The sequence below is a fragment of the Choloepus didactylus genome, chromosome 8 (assembly GCF_015220235.1).
Source record: "Choloepus didactylus isolate mChoDid1 chromosome 8, mChoDid1.pri, whole genome shotgun sequence".
Taxonomy (NCBI): domain Eukaryota; kingdom Metazoa; phylum Chordata; class Mammalia; order Pilosa; family Megalonychidae; genus Choloepus; species Choloepus didactylus.
This window is the reverse complement of record NC_051314.1, coordinates 26,886,304-26,910,755: the sequence shown is the minus strand read 5'-3', so window position 1 is coordinate 26,910,755 and position 24,452 is coordinate 26,886,304.

Sequence of the window (24,452 nt, the reverse complement as noted above, 5' to 3'; positions counted from 1 at the left end):
CAGCCTCGTGCAACCTATTATTACAATCAGCTCCCAATTCTTTTAGCATCTGTAGTGGCAGCTGGCGCATCTCCCACTTTATCAGGAAGTACATTTGAGGGTATCCGGATAGAAAGTTCCCCCAGCAAGCATTTCTTCATATTGCAAAATGAGGAAGCTAGGTTTCAGTGGGTAGTGTTCATATGTGGGGTCAAGTAAGGTAGTCAGGGGATCTTCCATCACCAAAGTGTCCTCATGATGGGTGAGATCAGTACAAAAATATCCATTCTTTTTTCTAGTAGAATGGCCATCCTTTGATCCTGGTTTTAATGAGAAAAAGGGAAGAACATAATTATGTGATTGGCAGTGCCCTTGTTTTGTTTCCTAAATTCTCAAAGGGAATTTGCTCTCTTAGCATGGGTTTCCCCCAAGATCTACAATTCTGATTACCATGATTCACTTTCGTGTGGTCTTTTCAGCATTTTGCCTTTGGTCACCCATATCTATCTTTCCAGTGTTTAATAGGAAAATTCTATTGTGCCAATTGTGGTATCGTTTTTTTCTTCCTGAGAAAACAACTTCTATTTTCCAACCCTCGCCTTTATCTCCAGTATTCTGTACAAATGTGTAACTGCATGAGAAAGAGGGTGGTGATGATGACCAGGACATGTCAGAAGTTTTTGAAAACTATTCCAGTTAATTAGAAAGGGCCATGCTTTAGTAGATTTAGCTTGTGTGAAAATAACTGTGAACTAGCTTCTCTTCAACATTTTCTCCCTGGAGAAGAGCTTTGGGACAATACCTCCCAAGGTCATCCATTTTTTTACTTTTAATTTTGCTGCATGTCACATGTCTGGTAATCAGTGTTAGAGCCAGAAATGTTGCTAGCTTTCAACAGTCTTCAGCAGTTATTGAGAGAGATGTGTTTCTTGTAGACAGATTAATTGGAGTCTGAAATGCTTAGGGAGGCTAACAATTGTTGAGTGCTTGCTTTGTGCCAGGCAACGTGCTGGCCATTTATGCATGTATTATCTCATGTCACAAAATCTCAAATTTTCTGCTTATTAATTAGAATATGGATTTATTTACTTTTCTTCAAATCTTGCTTTTATTAATTTGGTCTGAAATGTTGCCTATGTAGTTTTGTACTTGAGATGTAGTTAGTGGTCTCAAAAAGCCACAGTGGTAGTAAATATTTTGAAATTAGACTTGTTCACTAAGTACCCAAATAAATTAGGACTATTTAAATTATAGAATGAGGGCTAGTCAACACGACCAGAGTTAAAATGAGTTTTCAAGGCAATTTCATGAATTTGGTACTGTGGTTGTCATTAGGATGATTTATCAGTATTTCCAGATCTCCTCCTTCTGGACACATGGTAACACTACACTTCCCCACATCCTTGAAATTAGGTGAGGTCATGTGTCTTGCTTTGGCCAATGAAATGTGATTAGAACTGATGTATGTCACCTTCAAGCAGGAACCTTTAGGGCCAGTACATGGATTGCAATCTTCCCTTAATCCATCCGTGGAGACCAACATTCCAAAGGGTGGAGGCTCTGACAGCCGGGGTCCCAGAGTGAAGATGTTGTGAAGCAGAGCTCACTATCACCCTAATGCAGCATGAGTGAGAAATAAGCCTCGGCTTTTATGAGCCGCTGGGATTTGGGGATTGTTTGTTACTATAGCACAACCTACATTATTCTAACTAATATAGACATCATCCATTCAGAAAGTAGAAACCCAAAAAGTACTTCCTAAATGTATCTGCTTTCATTATCTGAATGGTTTAACCAAAGTCTTGAATTGACAGATCTTTGTGATGATTATATGGTTTTGTGGTTAACAGGTCTGTGTAATCAGTCTTCCTCGGTTTCAGTACCAGCTCTGCCTCTTTCTACCTGTAAAGACTTGAATAAGTTACTTAATGTATCTGAATCTCAATTTCCTCATCTGGAAAATGGGGATAATACTAGTACCTACCCTATCTGGCTATTGTGAGATAACATAAAAATAATGTATGGAAAACACTTAGCATAGAGGATGTCACTTTGTAAGGTCTCTGTACTAGACATTAGCTCTCATTCTATTATCCAGTACCATTTGAGACTGACTTTATGAAGTCTATCTTTTTTCAGTCTAATTATTTGGATCACTGAGATTTAAATGCCTCCCAGCTTTAAAACTCTATGCTTCCATGAAATACCTTGCTTTCTGATCCCTAACTTTGCTCAGAGGAATTAAATTTTGGTTTGATTTTTGTGGTAAATGTATGAACTGATGCTAGCAGAGATTCTCTGGCTTAGCAAGAAATCCATCTACAAAAAATCAATTTACTCTGGCTTAACTTTCTTACTCCTTGAAGTTGAACCAGAATTCTATTGACTTTGTAGTTGCTTGCTTGTTTCTCATTCTGAAAATACAAAATTTCTTTTTGGCTTTTGACACTGGACAACATAAATTTTCATTTGAATGGACTTGCCCATGTATATAGTAAATAAGACCAGGAATATGTCAAGAAAATTTCCCCCAAGAGATTATGGAGGTTTTTGATGGTAAGGGTTTGAAGATCACCTGGAGACACTGAAGAGCGGAGAAGAGAAAACTTGTTTTTAGACACATATTGGCTTTCACATTATACCAAAGCATTTCATTTGCAAATATATGCAGGAGTATTTCTGATTTGCTGTGTATACCTGACAGTGCTTTCTGTAGGAAAGAATGCAATATTTCCTGAAAAAGTAGTCATGTTTGACTAAAAATGTTTTTGTTAAAATATAAAAGTGCAGTCTTATGTATTTCATTAGTGTGATAAGGATCCACAGCTATTGCTTTGAAATACAGATGTGTATTGCGAGGCTGAGAACAGGATTGTGCAGAGGAAAATGCCATTGTCTAGGATGGAGGAAAAGGCCAGGACCTATAGCTGTGTCAGATGTGAGCAGGTAATGCCAAGGTTAGCTGTAGAAAAGATAGTGGGGGTGGGGGAATGGTTGATTGCCTGGGACAACAGACTGAGAGATCAGGGAACAGGAAAGAGTGGAAGGCAGGAAAAGGGAGCCTGGGAGGAGTGGGGGGTAGAAAAACTGAAGCAGGAAGGGAGACGAGATCAGAAAGGATACAGAATAAAGGCAGGGCCACAGACGAAGCTCTCAGACCAAAAGCCAGAGAGAATCCTAGTTCATTTAGTCCAGAGACAGGAAAAGGGACATCCTCTAAAAGGGCATCAGTTACAGGCTGGAGGGAAAAGACAAATAACAGGGAAAAATTAGGCTTCCCTAGGGACCCAAAGAGCAAGGCCTGCCCTTCCCCTACCCTTTCTCTTTATCCCTGCCCTAACCCTTCTCACAAGAAAACAGCTTAACCTGAGGTTGGAAGGTGGAAACAGGACAAACTGTCTGAAAGAGAGAGAGAACCCCAGAGTGCCCAGGCCAGTGGGAAGTCCTGGGAGGGAGGGCAGCATACTAATAGGACCTGCAGGGACAAATCATGCCAGGAAAGGCTTGCCTTGTGCTTTAAAATGTATTATTTTATAGAATCAGTGCATGGAGGGGGAAGCATTAAACTTAAGCTGAGCTTACCAGTATGCATGGCATTGCACCTCAACTCTGGAAAGCTGGCCCTAAAATTCCTTCACAAGTAGTAAAATGCCTTGGCCAGAGATGGTGCCCAACTGAAACAGTGGGAGGGAGATGACTCTGGAAGCTGAGTCAGATGTGAATGGGATGGATTGAAGGGACAGGGAGAGGTAAACTGTGCTGGAGAAGCGAGTGCAAGTGGGGCAAGCCTCCATCTCCTTCCCCTACCTTTCCCATGAGTTTAGAGATGGGGACCTCTGACCAGCAAATCAATTATACTATGTAGGTTGCTTCCATATGATGGAGTTATGTAATTTGCTGTAACATTTCCACTGTTTAGGCTACATTAGGGAGTCACGGATAATCCAAAAACACATTGGGAAGCAGCAAATGCTAAACAAAATTCCAGACTCCTCTTTCAACTCAGTGTCATGAGTCTCTACCTGTTTTTCTCTTTGAATCTTTGAGGATAGCAATTGAATTGATTTTTTCTAGTCTCAAGCATCTTTGATTCCCCCAATTTTGACAACTAGACCCCAAGAATTCCTTGACTTGCCTTCCTTCTTCTGAGCAGGGCTTCTAAATGTTTCTGACAGACTTGGATGCTGTTGTCTCAAAATCCAGTTCCCCACTTATTCCTTAATTACCTGACTTAATTACCTGAGCTTCAATTTCATTATCTTAAAATGGAGTAATACCACTCAGAGGGGAATTGTGTGCACTGATGATGTGGTACATTTGGAAACTACTGTGGGCTGCATCTGGCATACAGAAGTTTCCCAGTAAATGTTTCCCTTCTTCTCTCAGAGAAGTCTAGGTTGTCTTTGCTTTGCCCTAGTAATCCTGGGGATTACCCAGGAAAAAAGCAAGTCAACTTAGTGTGATGGTCTACAGAAACTCTGCTCCTAAGAGGCAAGGTTTCTCCTGAACGGCCAAGCTGGAACGTGAAATAGACTGTCCACTGTTGCTTTCATACCTACAGCTGAAGACCTCTTCTTAAAACTTTGACTGCCTGAGGGTTAAGCCACTGGCTTTTCCAGTTAGTCCAACAGGGTAGGGTAAAAATGCACCAGTACACACACATTATTTGCAAGTTATACTTTAGTGAGGCAAGCTCAAAGGGAAAAGTTCTCAGCAAAGGCTAAGGATGACTTCAAATAGGAGGCGTTTGCTGAGTGTGGCTTCTCGGGACCCACATATACTTCATAGATCCCCAGGCACATCACTCCAGAGCCCAGCATAGTTCCTGATGGCTGCCCAGCATCACTCTGCTGTTTTAGCCACAGCTTATAAAATTATCAATAGGCTTTGCCCATGTGCAGCTCTGCAATGATGATAAGGCCTGGGAGGCCTTATGGGCACTAAGGCGTACACAATTGGTATTGAAGACTGCCCCAATTCCAAAGGTCAAGCTCAACAGTTTTCATGTGTGGATGCCCACACCTTCTGGTGAACACCTTGAAGAGCTTGTGCCATCTGCATTGCAAGAAACTACATTTTCTAGGTTCCGTTGCCAATTGGGGTTTGAGTAGGTTTGGTCAAAGGAAAATACTAGTGGAAGACTGGAGGGCAGTGTGAGCCAGAGAATTTCTACTCCTTTCTGCCTCCAGCACTAGCTGCTTTTATTTGTTTGATTATTTGTGGAATTTCAGCTTCTTTGGTCAACCCCACCCTCTGTGGTCCCAGCTCCTGTGGAGTGGCCTTTGACATGGTTCTAACTCTCTCCAAATGGCCTCAGTTGCTGGCTCTGGTAATGTCACACCCTCCCTTTGTCCTCCAGCCTTAGAAGCAGTAGTGGATTTTTGTTCTTGCTCATATCTGGTTGCCTCACCACCCTCATTTGGCTTTTTAGCTTTTTCATCATCTATCCAACCAATTCTCTGTATTAAATTGCTTGTCTTTGAAATGCCTGGGGTGATGTCTGTTTCTCTGATTTGATTTACTGCCACAGCTTCCTCAGTTATTGCTATTTTTCCTTCATGTTGGGCCCAAGTCTCTTGTGCAAGGTTTGCAGTCTCTTAGGCCACACACTTGGAAACCAGGCAATGGTTCCTTTATCTCTTAGTTTCCCAGAACATATCCCGATTCCTTTCATCTGCCACTCTGGACATTTGATCTTATGAGAGAAGTAGGGTGCTAGCCATTTCTCTGTGACCAAATTCATACAAATACAGCCAAGTTCCCTGAGAGTGTCCTGAGATTGTCCTCCTACCCACTGGTTAAACTAATTTCTTTCAGTATAGAAAAAATACCCTTAGTTCATCACCCATTTTCTCCTTTTCCTTGGTTTATATTATAAAGTCTGCTGTCCTTTAGACTTTGCTGTTGGAGACAAATCTTTAAGACAAACAAACAAAAAAACCCAAAAACAAGCTTGGGATGCAGAGAATCAAGGACCACATAGATCCATTTGGGTGATGAGTGGCAGTAATAGCAGTCACGTTAGACTTCTAGGGACAGAAATAGCTGCAGGGCTATTGATAGTGGCCAGTGATGTGGGTTTTCTGGTGTTCCATGGTGGCAGCAGTGGTGTCTTCACCGGCTGCGTTCTGCAGCATAATTTTGGACATTATCTCTGGATGTGTAGTATCTGAACCTGGTTCTTTGGACTTCCTAGGGTTTTTGTGACCTATCTAATATCATTGTTTTTGTAAGTCATTCAAAATTTGTTTCTGATGCTTACAACTAAATAATAGATATAAAAATGGGTACAATGAAAGTGTTTTCTGATACAAAAGCAACACATTCAGGTGTGCCCAGTAGCATTCTGTTCTGAAGTGCTCTCAGAATGGATCCACAATATTTTTATTCCATGTAAGTATTCACCAAAAGGCCCTCAATAATTAGGTGATCAATATGATCTGCCCTGTATATGTCAGTCAGCCTTTGTCCTTGGCTGTGCAATGACGCTCAATGAGCCTGTTACTTAAGTGGCCACGGTGGCAGGAATTGACACATTTGCTCAAATACGTGAACTTCCCCTCACTCAGGCTGTCCTAGTGTCACCAACTTGCCAGCTCTAGTGACAAACCCCGACCTTCCCATATGATACCATTCCAAGGAACCAGCCAGTCACATGGTGATAGGTTAATCACATTTATCCTCTGCCTTCGTGGAGGGAGAAGTGATTTGTCCTCATGAAAATAGAAACTATTTGGATTTGGACTTATTTTCCTGTCCTCCATCCTCTGCCAAAGCCACCATCTGTAGAGATCTTCATGCCTTATTCCCCAATACAGTATCCCATCCAATTGCGCTTCTGACCATGAAAACCACTTTTTAGGAAAGTGGATGCCTATGGAAATTCATGGTCTCATCATATAATTTCTGTCCTAAATACAGCTGGTTTTATAAAACAATGGAATGACTGAGGTAAGGCTCAGTTTTTGTACCAACTTGACGTCAACATCTTAAAAGGCTGGGGTTCTATCTTAGAGATGAGATATATCCTTCCTGTGATTGCTATATGGTGCTGGCTCTTGCAGAAATCATAGATTCAGGAATCAAGGCAAGGAAAGGGAGTGCCATTTCTCACAACCTACTGTTTCATTTGCTATTATACCTATGACTCTTGGAAAAATTTATGCAGGAGTTTTAGTACTTGGAGTAGAAATGCTTCCATCAGAGGAAACTACACAGACCACCACTCTTCCATTTCAGTCTCCTTTTACCACTGGGCAGTAAAAATGTATTAGAGTGAATGATCCTGGTTATAAAGGTTTTCTGGGATCAGAGAAGGAAATGAAGGAAATCCAGAGGAATCTCCTAGTATTTCCTGTCCATTGGTAAATTAAGGGAAGACTATAGCAGGAACCACTGAAAGCTCAGCTCCCTCAGGAATAAAATTTTGGGGCATTCCATAGTAGGAACACTCATCATCTGAAGAGAAAGTGAAGAGAACATGGAATGAGTAATAGAGAATGGAAATAATAAATATCAACTTTAGTCTCCTTATCAGGTGTATTTGTTTCCTAGGATCGCCATAACAAATTACCACAAACTGTATGGCTTAAAACAACAGAAATGTACTCTCTCACAGCTCTGGAGCCTATAAATCTGAAATCAAGGTGTTGGCAGTACGATGGTCTCTCTGAAGCCTGTAGGAGAGAATCCTTCCTTGCCTCTTCCAAATTCTGGTGGTTGCCAACAATCCTTGGTATTACTTGGCTTGCAATTGACTCACTCTAATCTCTGCCTCCATCATCATTTAGTATTTTCCCTGTGTGTCTCTGTGTATTGTCTTATAAGGACACCAGTCATATTTGATTTAGGGTCCACCCTAATCCAGTATGACCTCATCCTAAATTTTCTGATCTGCGAAGTCCCTATTTCCAAATAAGGTCACATTCTGCAGTCCCAGGGGTTAGGTCTTGAACATATCCTTTTGGTGGACACAGTTTAATCCATAACACCAAGGAAGTCACAGTTGTAAGCAGATATGAAAAGAATAGGAAATACCTGCATTTAATTAGTTCTGTTACTGAGATGGAAGATCATAAAAGAAACTCTCCAGTGGCTTCCTTTTGCAGCCAGAGTAAAATTCAGACTTTTGCTCTGGTTTAGAAAAGCCCATGTGAGTTGGTCTCTGCTTGCCTCTGTGACTTCATTTTGTTCCACTCACCCACCACTGATTTTTTCTCATGTTTCTATAGCATTCCCCCAAATAGTGGCTTAATGTCTGGGGAGAGTGCTGGACACAATGGCTTCTCTTTTCAACAATAAGCATTGTTGATGGATTCCTAACAGAGGTTTTACTGAAGTATAGGCAAGTCATCCTGTATGTATGTTTGAATGTCTTTACCTCCATTCCGAACTTTTAGTAAAGTTTTCTTCATTCTAATCTGTTCATGAATTGATCCCAATGACTGCCCAGAATATCCCTATGCCAGATGGGTGAGACCCTATGTCTCTATGGAAAATCCAGTTTTGATTCTGCAAGCATTAACACCCTCCCAAGGATGGCAAAAACCAGGCACACCCTCCATCCCTCAGCCCTCCTCTAACTTTGGCAGGCATTGCTAATTGGTCACGGTACACCGGCCCATCCATCTAGGACATAGCCTCTTCATTCCTTTCGGCTCAGCACTCCAGGCAGCCATTACCAATTAATTGGCATTGACTTGTAAAATGGAATTCATTTTTTCATCCCAGCTCTAACTTGTGTTGAGGATATAGGGAAAATCAACCTCAACTGAAAAAGAACCTGACATTTTTATTCCTCTGTAATTCTTTCTGCCATAGGACTTTGTATTTATAAGGTAATTGTGAGAACATTGGTAGGCCCCATTACTGCCATAGGAAGCCATAATATGGGGTCATTGTCAGTGGGCTGGGAAAGGTGTGTTTCTAGAACATGTGATCTTTGGGGTGAGTTTCCTTTGAGTGTTTTATGATGCTGCTGGAGAAGGAGTGGTTTCCAGGTTCCAAGTGTGGATGTGGAGTTTGATATTTAAAAATGGTCTGAATGGCATTTTTTTCCCTTTTCAGGGCTGGTCTACCTGCCCTTTCATTGTTCCTTTGGGCTTACCTGGAATCCTGTGCTCACCTTTATCAGACACTTATCACACTGCACTGAAATCATCTATTTACTTACCTGTCTCCTCTGGACTGTGAGTTCCTGGAGGCAAAGTATTTGCCTTGCTCATTATTATATACTGGAAACAACAAATAGGAGCTCAATAAATGAGTATTAAATTCCACATGTGCAAATGGGTGGTTATGTCTTAGAGAATGGAAGAAATGCTCCTGTTTGTCTTTTTACAAGCTCACTTCTGCCCTCTTCATTCCTAGTCCCGCTCCCCCCAAGAGAGGAGGAATTGCTAATCTGATTAGTTAGAATTCAAACGGAGGATTGAAACACGATGGCTGAAGGATGGGATCTTCTGTTTTAAAAGGCAGAAGGCCAGATTCCATTATCTTCCTTTGGTTCTCTCTATTCTACTCTAAGAGGTTAAATCATTAACTAAGTCCTGGGTCCTGTCACCAATCTCCTTCTTGTTCTGTGCAGCTCATGGTTAAGAGGACTGAGGGTTTCTTTCTGCTTCTGGCATGGTCAGTCTCCCCCTCTCCATTCTTCCTTCCCTTTTATACCACTGTAGGCAAGTCTGAGAAAGCTTACTCTGATTTGGATTTAAGGGAGGGGAGTGAGTAGGGGGCCTCAGACTTAAGCTGTGAACCACTGTCTAGCCTTTGGGGGCTTAGGTGCTTACTCACATAACGAAAAATAAATTTTGGTTCTTGTCTAGAACACCTCCATCCAGAACTTTGTGGTGATGGGGGATGGCTGAGGTGATTGGCTGGAGATCTAATACCAAAACTTCATATGATTCTTAATGTGTTAAAGGGCAATTTTCACAAAATGTAAAATCACGACTCATTCAGATATAAAATGAACATGTATTGGACCTTTTCCTTGACTCATTAATTAATAAGGGAAACAGTGTACTGATCACTTCCTATTCACTGCATTGGCGAAGGAGGGATCGTTCATACTAAGATTTTGGGAATGGCTGAACACGCCACACCCAACACTGGACAGATGAGATAGACAGCAGTTGATTACTCACCCCTACTCACGGCCCAGGGAAAAGGCCACTGCATACCATACAGGGCAACACTTGAGAGCTAAGTGAATCAGCAGAGGCTGTGGGAGGCAGGCTGAGGTGAGGGGACCCCTGGTTCCCAAGGGAGGATGTGATTGGTCTGACTGAATAAATTCATGGACTGACAGGGAAGTGAAACCTATCATACTAAAGACCAGATGAAGTGTAGCTGGTCCAGCTCATAAGGAACTAGCCTGTGACCCTTTCCTGCTGTGTGTGGGACGTATCAGGTGAGAGCAGAGGAACTGAGTTAGGCCTTTGTAGCTCTAGAAGGTCTAAGATGTTTAGGCAGCCCATGAAATTTTAGGTCTTGCAATATAACCAATAAGATTAAGAAAAAAACAAAACAGTTCCAAGGAAAATACAAAATAGACACTATACATAGATTGGGAATGATGAAATGAATGTGCAAATAAATGGAGGCAAAACTGTATTCTTTCATAATGGGGGAGGGAAATCTATTAAACCTTTACCAGACAGAATTTACATGTCTATAGACAAGAATTATTTGCACTGTTATCAGTTATTCACAACTTACAGAAATAGCTCCCATAGAACCAGAATCAGAAAACCCAGGAGAGCATGCTCTAGACAAGGGGTTCACAATTTTTTTCTGTGAAGGCCCCAGATAAAAATTTTTTAGCCTTTGTGATCTGCATGGCTTCTGTCTCAACTACGTAACTTTGACATTGTAGCTAAAAAGCAACTATTGACAATATGTAAACTGAGTGAATGAGTGTGTTTGTGTTCTAATAAAACTTTTTTTACAAAAATAGGCAGGCAAAAGGAGCCGAGAGGTCACTCTGGTGGGCACTCTTATGTACAATATAGATAACCCTTTTTAGAGTCTAATGAATTGGAATAACTAGCAGTAAATACCCGAAACTATCAAACTATAACCCAGAACCCTTGAATCTTGAAGACGATTGTATAAAAATGTAGCTTATGAGGGGTGACAATGTGATTGGGAAAGCCATATGGACTACACTCCCCTTTGTCCAGTGTATGGATGGATGAGTAGAAAAATGGGGGAAGGAAAACAAACAAACAAACAAACAAAGGCACCCAGTGTTCTTTTTTACTTCAATTGCTCCTTTTCACTTTAATTTTTATTCTTACGATTTTTGTGTGTGTGGTAATGAAAATGTTCAAAGATTAATTTTGGGGATGAACACACAGTTATATAATGGCACTGTAAACAACTGAATGTATGCTTTGTATGACTACATGGTATGTGAACATATCTCTAATAAAAATGAATGCCAAAAAAAAAAAAAGAGCACATAAACACATAGACGGCTGAATTTGGCCCGCAGGCTGTAGTTTGCAGACCTCTCCAATTTAGATGCAACAAGACTGGCCATGAGTTGATCATTTTTGAAATTGGGAGATAGGTACATGGGGGCTTACAATACAAATTGGTCTACTTTTTTTTTATGTTTCAAATTCTCCACAATAAAGTTAAAAAGCAAAAAAAAAAAAAACAGGCAGGGCAGGCTGGATTTGGCCTGTGGCCTGAACTTTGCTGAGCCCTGTTGTAGACAACCCATAGTTTTCCACTGAAGCACAAGTTTTTCCCTACACATGTATGAAGAGAAAACTAAACAACTGTGCTAGAGTAGATATTAAAATTCAATAACAGTTTTGGGAACCAAATGAAAATATTCCAGCCATGTGCAATATCAAGAATTTCTGTGAGCAGAAAAGAATTGGTGAAGTGAGGTGGAGAGGATAAAGCAAATGGCTCCATGGTGTTATGTATATTTTTAAAATGTTCTTCCTCTACCTTCTCCTTGGCATTTTTTACTCCCTCCTTTTCTCTGGTCCTTAAGTCAAGGCCAGGGATTCTGTTTTGGTGGAGGGGAGATGGTTGGAGTGGGAGAGTATGTAATGCATTGATTCCACATTTCCGCATTTGCCTTTTGTGTGTGTGTTCCTAGCATTTAGGTGTTCACTTGCATGCCCCCCCCCAAAAAAAAAACGTTGTGCGTGTCTACTGTGTTCTAGAGATGGTTCTAGGAACTGAGGATAGAGTTGTGAACAGAATGACAAAAATCTCTGCCATCATGGAGTTGACATTCTAATGGAAGAGGGATTTAATCTGTAATAATTAAGTGTGAGGGTGAGAGTGACACCTTTGTCATAATATTTGGTACTTCAGCAACTAAGGATCCAGCATGCTTTTATTTTACCTATATGATGAATTTCTCTATGTAACTCTTATTTTACTTAAAAGTGAGCATCTGCTACTTCTCCAGTAGATACTAAAGTCTTGGTGTCAGAAATGGTGTTTTCTAATTTTCTCTGTGGTTGGTCTTCTACTAGTTAACGCATTTCTTTCTTTTTCTTAACACTCTCTCTCCTTATGGTCTGTAGGCTCCTTGTGGGCAGGCCCTTTCCTTTTCATTTCTCTTATCTCACCAAGTGTCTAGCACAATGAAGGGCACATAGCAGACATGTATTTCATTTTAATGTCTTTGAGTTCAGGATCATACTGAGGATAAAAGTCCATGGCCTTGAAGAGCTCAAGATTGGCATTCATGGAAAAATTTAAAGAACAATCCAAACCCAACTAGTCCCAGTTCTCTGAACAGGACTTGCCTTTCTTTCCTCCATGACTTTGCTCAAACTGTTTCCTCTTCTGGAAATCTTTCCACCACTATCTCTATTGGTCAAATCCTACTCATCCTTCAAGACTCATGCTAGATGTCATCTTATATATGAAACCTTTTTCAGTCTTCCAACTAAAATATACTCTTTTCTTCTTTAACATCTTCACCCTCAGCATTTTGTTTTGGCATGAACTACATCCAGCCTTATAACAATTTGCACATTTATTACCCACTTTCTTTACCCATTACCCTACTCATGCATATATTTAAATATGTAAACTCCATGAGGCAAGGACTCATTCATACTCATCTTTATATCTCCTACAGCAACTAAGCCAGCATCATGGTTAGAACTCAATAGCTATTTCTGAATTTGATTGATTATGAAGACAGAATTGGATTATGATATTAAGAACCAGAGTAAGTTGAATAGTTATATTTGCAATGGTAGTTCTGTCAATTCTATTGCTCATTGAACACCTGAATAGTGTTAGTTAGTGTAGTGTTTAACATGTAATGTGTATTCAATAAATTTTAAGTACTTCTGCAATGGTTATATGTTATATCATATATAAACTATTTGGGTTTGTTGTCATCCCCTCCCTGTCCTCTTCCCCTCCTTCTTAGTAAATGAAAACTTTACACCCCACCCCACCCCCCAACCAAGTTGCTCAGGACAAATGCCTTGGGGTTCGTCTTTCTTTTTTCTTCACACTTCATATCCTATTAACCAGTAAATTCTCTTGGGTTCTAACAGTCTGTAACCTGAATCCAAACACTTCTCAATTCTTCTGCCAGGGCCACCCTAGTCCATAGACCATCTTCTCTTGCCTGATCACTCCAATATCTCCCAGCAGCCTTCCTTTCTCTCTTTTGTTCTCTCACCTTTTCTCTAAATAGCAAGGCATATCTCTCCACTGCTCTCAAGCTCCCCCTAAGACCATATTTGATCTGGATTCTGACTACTCTCTGACCTCACACCATACACTTTCTTCCACAATTCTGATCTCAGAGGGCCAGCAGCAAGCCTCAGCAGAGAGAAGCAGAAGGCATCACTGGAGTCCCAAGGTGTATGGTTGGCAAGAGGGCCTTAGTAATGGTGGTCATCTCCAAAGGACCATGTAAGTGTCCCAAAGGGAAAGAGTCAACTTTAAACACTGCCCATTTCTAGAGAGGCTGAAGCCATCTGACTCCCATTCCAGTCAATTAAGAACTTTTCTGCTTTCCTTACCTTGTCTCCCTCTTCCCTGCTTGAGGTCCGGAGGGGTTGTAAACCAGGGTTCATGTGATGGTGGAAGAGGGATAGGAAAATGACACACCCACATCCTCCTCCTTTCCCAGAGTTCAAAACATGACTGGAATTACATTGTTGTCATTTGAAAAAGATAGTGCTGACCTTTGCTTCCATTCCTATGCATTTTTCCACCCCCTCTATTGGTGCTGATTTCATTTCTACAACTTTCCTCAGCTTCTTACCCCTCCTTCCACAGTGTCTATCACCTTGGATTCAGCCTTGCCTGAGCTCTAGGGTCCATGGAGGTAGGATAAATAGGAACAGCTTCAATTCAGCCAGTGTAGCTTATTACTAAGGTCTGCTAAAAATCAGACCTGGCTTTCCTAGGGCCAAGGGATGACCTTTGGCTCCTATTCCTGGAACCTTCCTCATTTCCACCAGACCTGGGACAAGGGCAGGGTAGGTGCTTGGGGATGTTGAGTTTCCCTTGCATTAAAAATTCTTTCTTCCCAGGGGAAGTTTAGAGTCATGTATGTCACCAGAAGGAAAGTTGGAGGCTAAAACATGGGGAAATATAACACAATGAATCTTGTGGTGGACAATGCCCGTGATTAATTGTACAAATATAAAAAAATGCTTTCATGAGCTAGAGCAAATGTATGACACTATTAAAAGGAGTTAATAATAGAGGAGTTTATGGGAAAAAATGTACCTGTTGCAAGCTATGGACTATAATTAACCGTGATTTTTTACTACTCTTTTATCATCAGCAATAAAGGTATCACACTAATACTATGGGTCAATAATGGGGGGCGGGATAAGGGGTATGGGAGGAATTGGATTTTATTTATTTATTTTTATTTCTTTCCTGGAGTAATGAAAATGTTCTAAAATTGATCATGGGGTTGTTTGCACAACTATGTAATGATAATATGAGCCAGTGATTGTATGCTTTGGATGGTTTGTATGGTGTGTGAATATATCTCAAAACTGCAGTAAAAGAAAAAATTCTTTCTTCCCACTCCATGCACTGAGATTAGTTTAACCTAGTGTTCTCAAACCTGGTTGATAAGAATCACCTGAGGCTCTTGTTAAGCATTCACATTCCTAGCACATCTCATAGAGATTTTGATTGTAGGTCATTCGATTTGGCTTGGGAGGCTTTAAAAAAAAAAAAATTTAAATAACAAATGCCCCAGTTATCGTTATGAGTATGCAAGTTTGAGAAACACTCAGCAAATTTTTGATGGTTAGTTTTGTGTCAATTTGGCAAGTCTGTAAGTATCCATTCAATCAATCACAAATCAAAGTGTTGCCCTGGAGTTATTTTTAAATATGGTTAACATCTAAAATCAGTTGACTTTAATTAAAGGAGATTAACCATGATCACGTGGGTGGGCCTTATCCAATCAGTTGAAAGGCAAAACTAGGTTTCCCCAAGGAAGTAGAAATTCTGCTTCAAGACTGCAGCATCAGCTCCTGCCCAAGAGTTCTCAGTCTGCCAGCCCACACAATCATGTGAGCCAATTCCTTGAAATAAATCTCTCTCTCTCTCTCCCTCTCCATATATATATATATATATATATATATATATATATATATATATATATATTCATGTCTTACTGGTTCTATTTTTGTGGAGAACCCTACTGCTCTAACATCCATGTGCCTTGATGTCTGCTTCATATCTACTGCTAGCTTCCAATTACTACCCTATGTATTTCCTTGTCCCTGCTGGTGTTAGGAATCAAGCCTGAATCTGTTTGGTATACCCTCTGTGTTCACTGAGCAGTGTCCTAACCCTGGTTTGGGGACTGGCAGTTCACTACACTGCCTTGTTTTGGCCTACTCTTCTTTCTAATGCTAGACTCTTTTCTATACCCTATCCCAGTGTCTGTAGTCTTGCCATACACAGAGGGACAGTTATCTAATAAGATGACCAACTCCACAAATAAATTCATTTAATTCAATAAACATTTACTGACTTATGTCCCAGGCACTGTGCTAGGTATTTGTGAGATGACAAAGGAAAAATATTCCATGTTTAAAACATGTGAAAGATGCATAAAGAAACAGTCTTAATACCATGTGATAAAAACTTTAATAGAAGCATGTGCAAAGTATTATGAAAACTCAGAAGTAAGAGTGACTACTTCCTCCTGGTAAGGGTCAAGGAAAGTCACAAAGAAGAGCTTACATTTGGAAGGTGATAGAAGGTTCTCTAAGAGGTCCAGGGGAGGAGGGTAGGCATTCCAGGGAGACAGCAAAGCAGAAACAGCTAAGGAGAGTGCTCTGTAGCTTTGTGGGTCAAGTTGTGGTCCTGAAGGCCATCTGCATCCTGCATCGTAATTGCTTGGGGAGCTTATTTAAAATGCACATTTCAAGGCTCCCGCCTTATACTTAAGGATGTAGAATCTCAGGTGTGGAGCCTGGTAGTTTTTATTCTTAACAAGCCTCCTAGACGATTCTTAAACCAATTAAAGCAGTTCTCCATCTAGGCAGTCACTATAATCACCAGGGGGGCTTAAAAAATATTGATGCCTAGGTCTCACCCCCAGAGATGCTTATTAAACTTGTCTAGGTGATGGAGAGGCAAAGGGGAGGTAACTCCAATAAGTCCTGACTTCTACTTAGGTCTCTCGTTAAATGGTGGTGTTAGGAAACAGTGAATTTGATTTAGTTACCTTGGTGTTGGGGGAGGGAGGGAGGCTCTACTGCCTCCCTGCGTAAGGTGGGCTTAGCTGTGCCCTCAGAATAATTGTCCTTCCCTAATGACTGGGCTCTGGGTAATCTTGTTACTTTCTTCAGAGACTAATGGGCACCTATCGCATGCCAATTGTTGAAGAAACTCATCTGTATCCCAGGTAAATTCTGAGCTGTGCAAAGCTTCAAGGAGGCAGAGTGCAGGAAGAGTCCTGGTGGTGGTAGTGGTGGGGTATTATATACACATTCGGCATCCATTAGGCTCAGAGGTTGGAGGTAGAGACTTCATTCAGGTCCCCGAGGCTCAGGAATAGATGTAAATACGGTGTGTGGATTACGGTGCCTTAGGAGAAGGTCCATTTGTGATGGACCACAATGGGGTAGAAGAGGGAGAAAAGGGAGGTGAAGAAGAGAGTACAGGAAAGCAGCCAGTCATCAACCCATGCTGAGATGCCTGTGACTTTGGTAGGCCAAGTTGGTCCGGATAGAAGCAGATATGTCATGATACAGGGGTGAGGGGTAAAGAAAAAGAGGTTAGAGTCTAGTGAAGGAGCCACCTAAAGGTCTCAGTTGCTGCACTATTAGACCTCAGTGAAGTCTTCCCCATTCATAGTCTCCTCAGTGCTCCTATACCAAGCTCTATATTCTTCTCCATTGCCTTTTCTCTTCTTTAAATCTCTGCATCCTCACTGCCCTGGTGCTCCTGAAAACAACCAACACAGCCCACCAGTCTTGGAAGTTTCTTAACAGGCCTGTGAGTGGATCTTGAGTCCTAGAGCTAAGAGGAACAGTGGTGATTCTTTGGTCCAACTCCTTTAATTTGTAAATGAAGAAATTTAGGCCCAGAGAGAAGTGTCCTGCCCAAGGTCACCTAGCTAGTTAGTGGTAGAATTAAGACTAGTACCCAGCCACGTCTTCTGACTTTCTCTCCAGGCCTGTGTCTCCTGTACTCTACTGTTGTCACAATGGTGAATTCTTCTGTCTTACATGTTTTGGGCAGCAAATTGTACATTCATCAAACATGCCTTGGTTCCTACAACCACTCTGTAAGAAGACTTCAACAATTAGTTCATATATGTTTGCTAAGTTTACCGAAGAAGAAAAGTATTTTGCTTAAAAAAAAAATTTGCACCAGAAAAGTAGAAATTTATGTAGTAGGAAATTTCAAGTTCACGTAGCTTTAGGCCGTATGATTAGAATTTACATATGGTATATTCCAAAATTACTGTGTTTGCCATTATCATGACTTAGAATCCTGGAACCACTGTCCTGGGACATTGAGGGACTTAGTTTATGGTTGCACGGTTTAGTGCAGGAAAGAACACAATGTAGCCACATTAATTTGGTGCTTGGACCTTTGTCTTGCTTCCTGTTCAGGTCTTCTGACCTTGTTTGCTGGTGCCCTCACACTATGACGTGGGAGGTGAGCTGATTGCTTCTTTTGCAACACAGGGCAATGACGCCTTTGCTGTGGTGTTATAAAGTCTGGGAATCCAACGTTGTGTCTGATTGGCACAGAGCAAGTGCTCAAGGATTATTTGTTGAATTGAGTTAAGATGAAGTCTAGATGCACCAAATAACTACTGGTGCAAACTTGGACAAGTCTTTTCCATTCTCCAAGCTCAGTCTTCTCTCCTACAAAATAACAGACAAGAACCAGACAACCTCTGACATTCCTTCCCACTCAGTGATTATATATATTTTGGCATCTTGTTTTCAAAATATCCCAGAAATTTGGACATAGGAGAGACTGTGAAGGTCAACTAGCCCAACCCATAGCTAGTTCAAGGCAGAGCCAGACTATTCCAAAAAGTAGAGATTTGGCAACTTTGCGATTGTGTAATAGTGAAAGTCAGCCAACAAGAATAATTCAGATTAAAAATCATGTGAAGACCAGAATTATTTCCTTTTGCTCAGTATCCATCAAGTTAATGAGAAATAGTTAAATCTCTACTTTGCTTTGGTTTTTATTTCTGTATAACTTATATACAGTAAAATGCACAGATCTTAACTTGATGAATTTTACCTATCTTTCCAACCATGAAATTACCTCCAAATCAAGATATAGAACATTTTCAATACTCTGAGAAGGTTCCCAATTCCAGTCAGTATCCTCTCCTGCAGGGTAGAGGTCTAACTTCTATCACCACAGTTTAGTTTTGTCTAGTTTTGAGCTTCATATCAATGGAGTCACACAGTATATAGTCTATTGTGCCTGATTTTTTCACTCAACAGAGATTCATCCATGTTGTTGCATGTTTCAGTAGGCTGTTTTTATTTTCATTGCTGTGTATGAATTGTATGAATATATACATTGTAAGTATACTACAACTTAAAAATTCATCAGTGCAGAATATTAGCTATAGGCATGGAGAAAAAGTTAGAACACTTGGATTCTAATCTTAATTCTACCACTGAGTGGCTATGTGACTTTCTCTCTGGGTTGCATTTTCCCCACTTGTAAATGAAAAGATTGGGCTAAAGAATAACTGACAATTTTTCTAACTCTAAAATTTGACAAATGATATGAATCACAGACCCAGTAAGAAACTGAAGATATTCACAATCATATATCTGAACTCATATGGAGAATGTATAAGGGATTCCTACAAACCAATAAGAATAAAAGACAGACAATGTGACTAAAAATGGGCAAAATGCTCTTGTGTGTGTGTGTGTGTGTGTGTGTGTGTGTGTGTGTGTGTTGCTATTATTGTTATGATGAAGAAATTGTTGAGTGGGAAATCTTGGGGAGTTATTACCATGTAAAGAATATTTTTAAATACTCAGAAGTATTTAGACAACTACATGCTACAGAAGCTTATTTTTTTTTTTTAAAGTATCCTTTTGTATTGTTTTCTGTAAGGGAGGAACCATATTTAATTTTAACAAATGCATGAAATGCCTGTAAAAGGATTTCATAAACTGTAAAGCTGTCTGCAAATTAAAGGTGTTCTTGTTATCCTGTATATAGTATGAACGCAGCTGCTGTCAACCACCATTCATGCCAGTTGCAGGTGTAACAATCAACAAGGGTATTTTCCTTTGTTCCTTTGCCATGACCTTGGGAGAATATCTGAACCCAAGGCACAAATAACAGCTGTGAATTTAATAGGGACTTTTGAGTGGATAGACAGGTGTACACTGAATGCATAGCAGCAGATAGATTTTCATTTGGGCAGTCACGTTATTATTTCCTCAGACTTTGAAAAGGGAAAGTTTTAACAGGCCTCTTGGAAGTGACCCTTGTTTTCCCCCCACCTGTTCACAGTTACTGTTATAGAGTGTGTCATCTCTCTCCCACGCGCACAGTGGGAAAACAACTTTCCCATCCAGAGCAAAGGGAGTTTTTGCGGTGTCAGGGATACAACAGTCTGCATATGGTCCATTGTCCATTTCCCAATTAGGCTCCCTCCCTAGGCGCTGGGGTTTCCTGCCCAGAGAGCCTGCCGGGACCCTTGTCATTTCAGCAGAAATATGTCAGCATGAGAGGCTGTTGCAAACCAGAATTTTGCCAGAATGCTTGTGGTCTCTTCCTTGTCCTTTTTAAGGATTTTGCAACTCTAGTCTCGTCTTAGCAGGGTGAAAAATTGTACCATCAATGTAATCAACCCAGATTGGTCAGCCAAAGGGAATTTGCCTGTTTACTTCCATTTACTGCCCCTACCTCCTTGGATGAGGACATCCCCATGGCTCTGTCCCTGACGTGGGTGACTAATTATCGGGTATTCCCTTTCCAGTACTGTGTGTAGATAAGTTCCAGACTTTGTATTGCCTGTTAAGATTTTCTTTAGGATAAGTTTATCTGCTCTGTATTTACACACACACACACACACACACAAATAGAAACACTATAGTTGTACAGTGGAAAGGGACTCAGAGCCCATCAAAGTTTGGTTTGAATCCTGGATTTATCACTCCAGCTGGGTGAGCATCCTCAGTTGCCTTATTTATAAAATGGGGATCAAAACACCCCCCTGGCTGTCAGGATTCGCAATGCCTGTACATCTTCCCGGACTAATTACCTCATGAACAGTGGATGGGGCAGATCATCCAGTGCTGGGAGGTGACTAGCCCAAGTTTGTGGCAAGTTAATGTCAGACTTAGTTCAAGAACCAAGGCCTAGAAAAGGCCCAGAGCTCTTAAGCACAGGGAACCATGTCTAAGTATGGCTTTTGCAGGTTTGGGGAGGAGGCAAGAGACAAACAAACCAACCAACCAAAAACACTTCAAGGTGAATTGTTACACTTTGGAATTTCTTAAACTGAGTGGCCTGCAATTGACTTGTACAGAAGAGAGGTCTTGGTTTTTTGGTTCATTGAAATATTACTCTCTGCTTATCTTTTTTAGCATTTCTTCCCTGTTTCATAAGAGGCATCTATATTGCTTTGAGGAAAATTTGGATTGTTCAATCAAGAAAGCAAAGAGAAAGGTTCTTGTAGGCCACATCAGAGGCATAGCTTTGAAAGCTGAAGCTTTTGGTTTGCAAGAGCCAGATTTTGTTGAAAGTGGAAAAGGCCCTTGAGAATCCAAGGGAAGGTCCTTAAGGGTGCAGTTTGTAGAGTCTATGACGTAAAATTAGTTTCCACGGAGAATATGGGAAGAGCCAGGCTACCCTACCACCTCTCTGGACTAGTGGGTGATAGTCACCCAACTGGAACAGGTAGAGGAGAAGGGGTGGGCCAAGGACTGGGATAAAGAAGCCAAATCTGAAGGGACCATGTGGAAGGGAGCTGGTGAGCATAGAGGGATGTGCACAGCAGAGCTTTCGTTGATATTTAGGGGAGGGCTCTGTTAGCCATTCTCAGCCTTTTCTTTTGAGGACTTTTTGTAAACAGCTGCCTGCACATCACCCATGGACTGTTAGCAGAAGTGATCACCACTTAATATCCTAAGATTTTGCTAAGTTACAAATGAGCTGCCTATTATGGATACTCCTTTTTTCAATGGCCAAGGACACCAATAAATGCCATGAAACAGAGACAAGGTTCTCAAAGTGTTGTTGGAGATGTGGAGGATAAGCACCCGGTCCTTGTACTAGGTTGATCAATCATCATTATTCCTTAGGTTTAATTTTAGGGGTTAGTAGAGCATGATGATTTAAGTGTGTGGTCTCTGGAGCCAGATTGATTGCTTTATATTCTGGCTCTTTCCCCTTATTAGCTGGGCAAATTTGAGGAAGTTTAATGAACTCTCAGTACCTTGGATTCCTCATTTTCTAGATGAACATAATCTTAATATCTGCCACTTAGGTCTGCAGTGATTGAAGGAATTAATACATGTGAAGGGCTAAGTTAAAACAATGCCTGACACACAGTAAGAGTTCGATAATTGCTAGCTGTAGTTGCTGCTGCCTGTGCTCAGTCATCCCAGGGCAAATTCACATGTATGTGTGAGTGTGTGTGTGGGTGTGCATGTACCCATAAGGTATAGAGTGCAAACTCTAATAATTTTCTGCAATACCCAAGAGGGAAGTTGCATTTTCATTACATCAATGTTTTGGAATCATTCACTTATCTGCTGTCCATTCATTTAGGTATGCTTTCAAGAAATATTTATTGAGTTTCTTCTATTTCACTGCCAGACACTACGCTAGGTGCTGGGGTAAAATGGCACATGAGACAGATAGATCCCTGCTCTCATGTATTTTATAACTGCAACTAGCCTAGTCCAAGAACTCCTTTTCCTTCAGGCTATCTGGGGTCCTGGGCCAATCTTCTGAGCATATTTTCTAGGGCTGGTGATCTGGGGTCCTGAAGCAGGCCATAAAATGCATGGTATATGGGTTAAATAATGTCAGGGGAAATTTTCAGTTAATCCCTTGGACTGTGGGTACACCCAGGATTCAAAGGCCTGAACAAAACGGCAAAAAGAGAAACAGAAAACTGGTAATTATCTGGTGAATTTGGGTCATGTGGCGAGCCAAACCGAATTACTTTAGCCAAGGAAAAAATGATTTTTTTTTCTCTTAACATGAATTGGTTTTGGTGAGATTTTTCTGGGGTCTTCCTTCCCCTTTTTGCTTTTTCCCCCCACCAGCTATTTTCTAGAAACCAGGGCATTCTGGAAACGTATAAAGACAATGACTTTGAGGGAAGTGGAATGTGCTCCTACATGGGGTATCTGAGGAACCCTGGTCTTGTTTCCAGTATATAACATATATGGAAAAAAAATCTAATCAGCTCTAAGGTGTCCTAATTTTGAACTAAATATGACACCTTCTCTGAATTTTAGGTTCTTCATTCATGAAAAAATGGTTTGAGTTAGATGCTTTCCTAAGGTCTCTTTTAGTTCTAAATTATTTTATCACAAATTTGTGTTCTAAGGCAAAAATGGATGAAGGGAACATACCTTAATTTTTATTCTTATGTTTTGAGTCATTTATGATACTTTTAATAGCAGATTTCAATGTATTTCCCATCCAGGCAACGATAATGGAAATTGCCTACTTCAACATGTAATCTATAAAATCCCAGTAAGTGGTATAATGAGAATTTGTCACTTTGTCACCTAGCTGACCTTTTTCAACCCTAGGACTCAAAATGAAGCGACATCGTTCCTAACTCAGATTAAATGCCTACATATTTTACTGCATTCTCACCAAGAAAATACTTTAGCCGAAATTTCAGTTAGTCCAAGTCATTTTTTAAGCAAAGTGCATAACCAGAAATTGGCACAAACATTTGTGTATCATCCTTTCCATATTCAAAAGCTGTCTGAGTCTCATTTGATTAAGCATAAAAATAACTCTGCGAATGTCATTAGAGAGGCTGATGAACGTTCCATGTCTGGTCCCTTGCATTTATATTCTGAGGATGTGTTATTAAGTCACTGCTAAGTTCTTTCTCTTGTAAGAACCTGATCATGCTCTCTAGAGACTGAAGAGATTATTTTCGTATTGAGTTTAGAAGGTTTAATTTTCCTATTTCCATTCCACAGAAAGGAAACAGCTGGTAAATTAGGGAAGACCTATACAGTTTATTTGGCTACTGTGATGTGCACTGGCTTCTTTGGTTAAGAGAGCATCCTTATTCCACCCAGGCCCCAGTTTCTTCATTATACTGAGTTGTGACTGGGAAAGAATAAATTATATCTTATTTTGTATATGGCTCCTTCCAACTTCCATAATCCTCTCATAAGTTTTCTTCTTACTCAACTTTTCCTTGGCCTTGGGTGTTTCTTCTCCCTGGCAACTCTTCAACAGAGGATGTGCAAATTTCTTGACAAGATTTGCAGACTATTATTGAATAGTCCACCTCGCCCCATCCTGTGGCCTTCATATCCATTCATTCCACAAATATTAATTCTTACGTACAAAATGACCTGTAGGACACAGGTCAGACCCAAGAAATCATCTCTGAGAATAATTTATTGGTTCAGAAATGGAAATCCTCTTTCAATTCCTCAAATTTGTTTCTCTACTAAGTGTGGGTGTATCTTTCCTTAGTCAAGGAAGAGCAAAATGTAAGTTATGTATGGTTGAGTGGACAGATATCTAAATGTGGACAGATATTGAGTGAAAAAGGATCACTTGGGGAACTTGTTTAAAATGGAGATTTTAGGGCCCCATTCCTAGAAGTTCTGAACCAGTGTGGGTGGGGCTCAGAGGATTCTTATCTGCAGCCAGATCTGGCCCCACTGATGTGTAGGAATAGGATGATGGCAGTGGAAGTGCAAGGAGAGGACACATTGGAAAAGGATCTATGAGGCAGAATGGGCAAAGCTTGATGAGTGGGGTAAGAG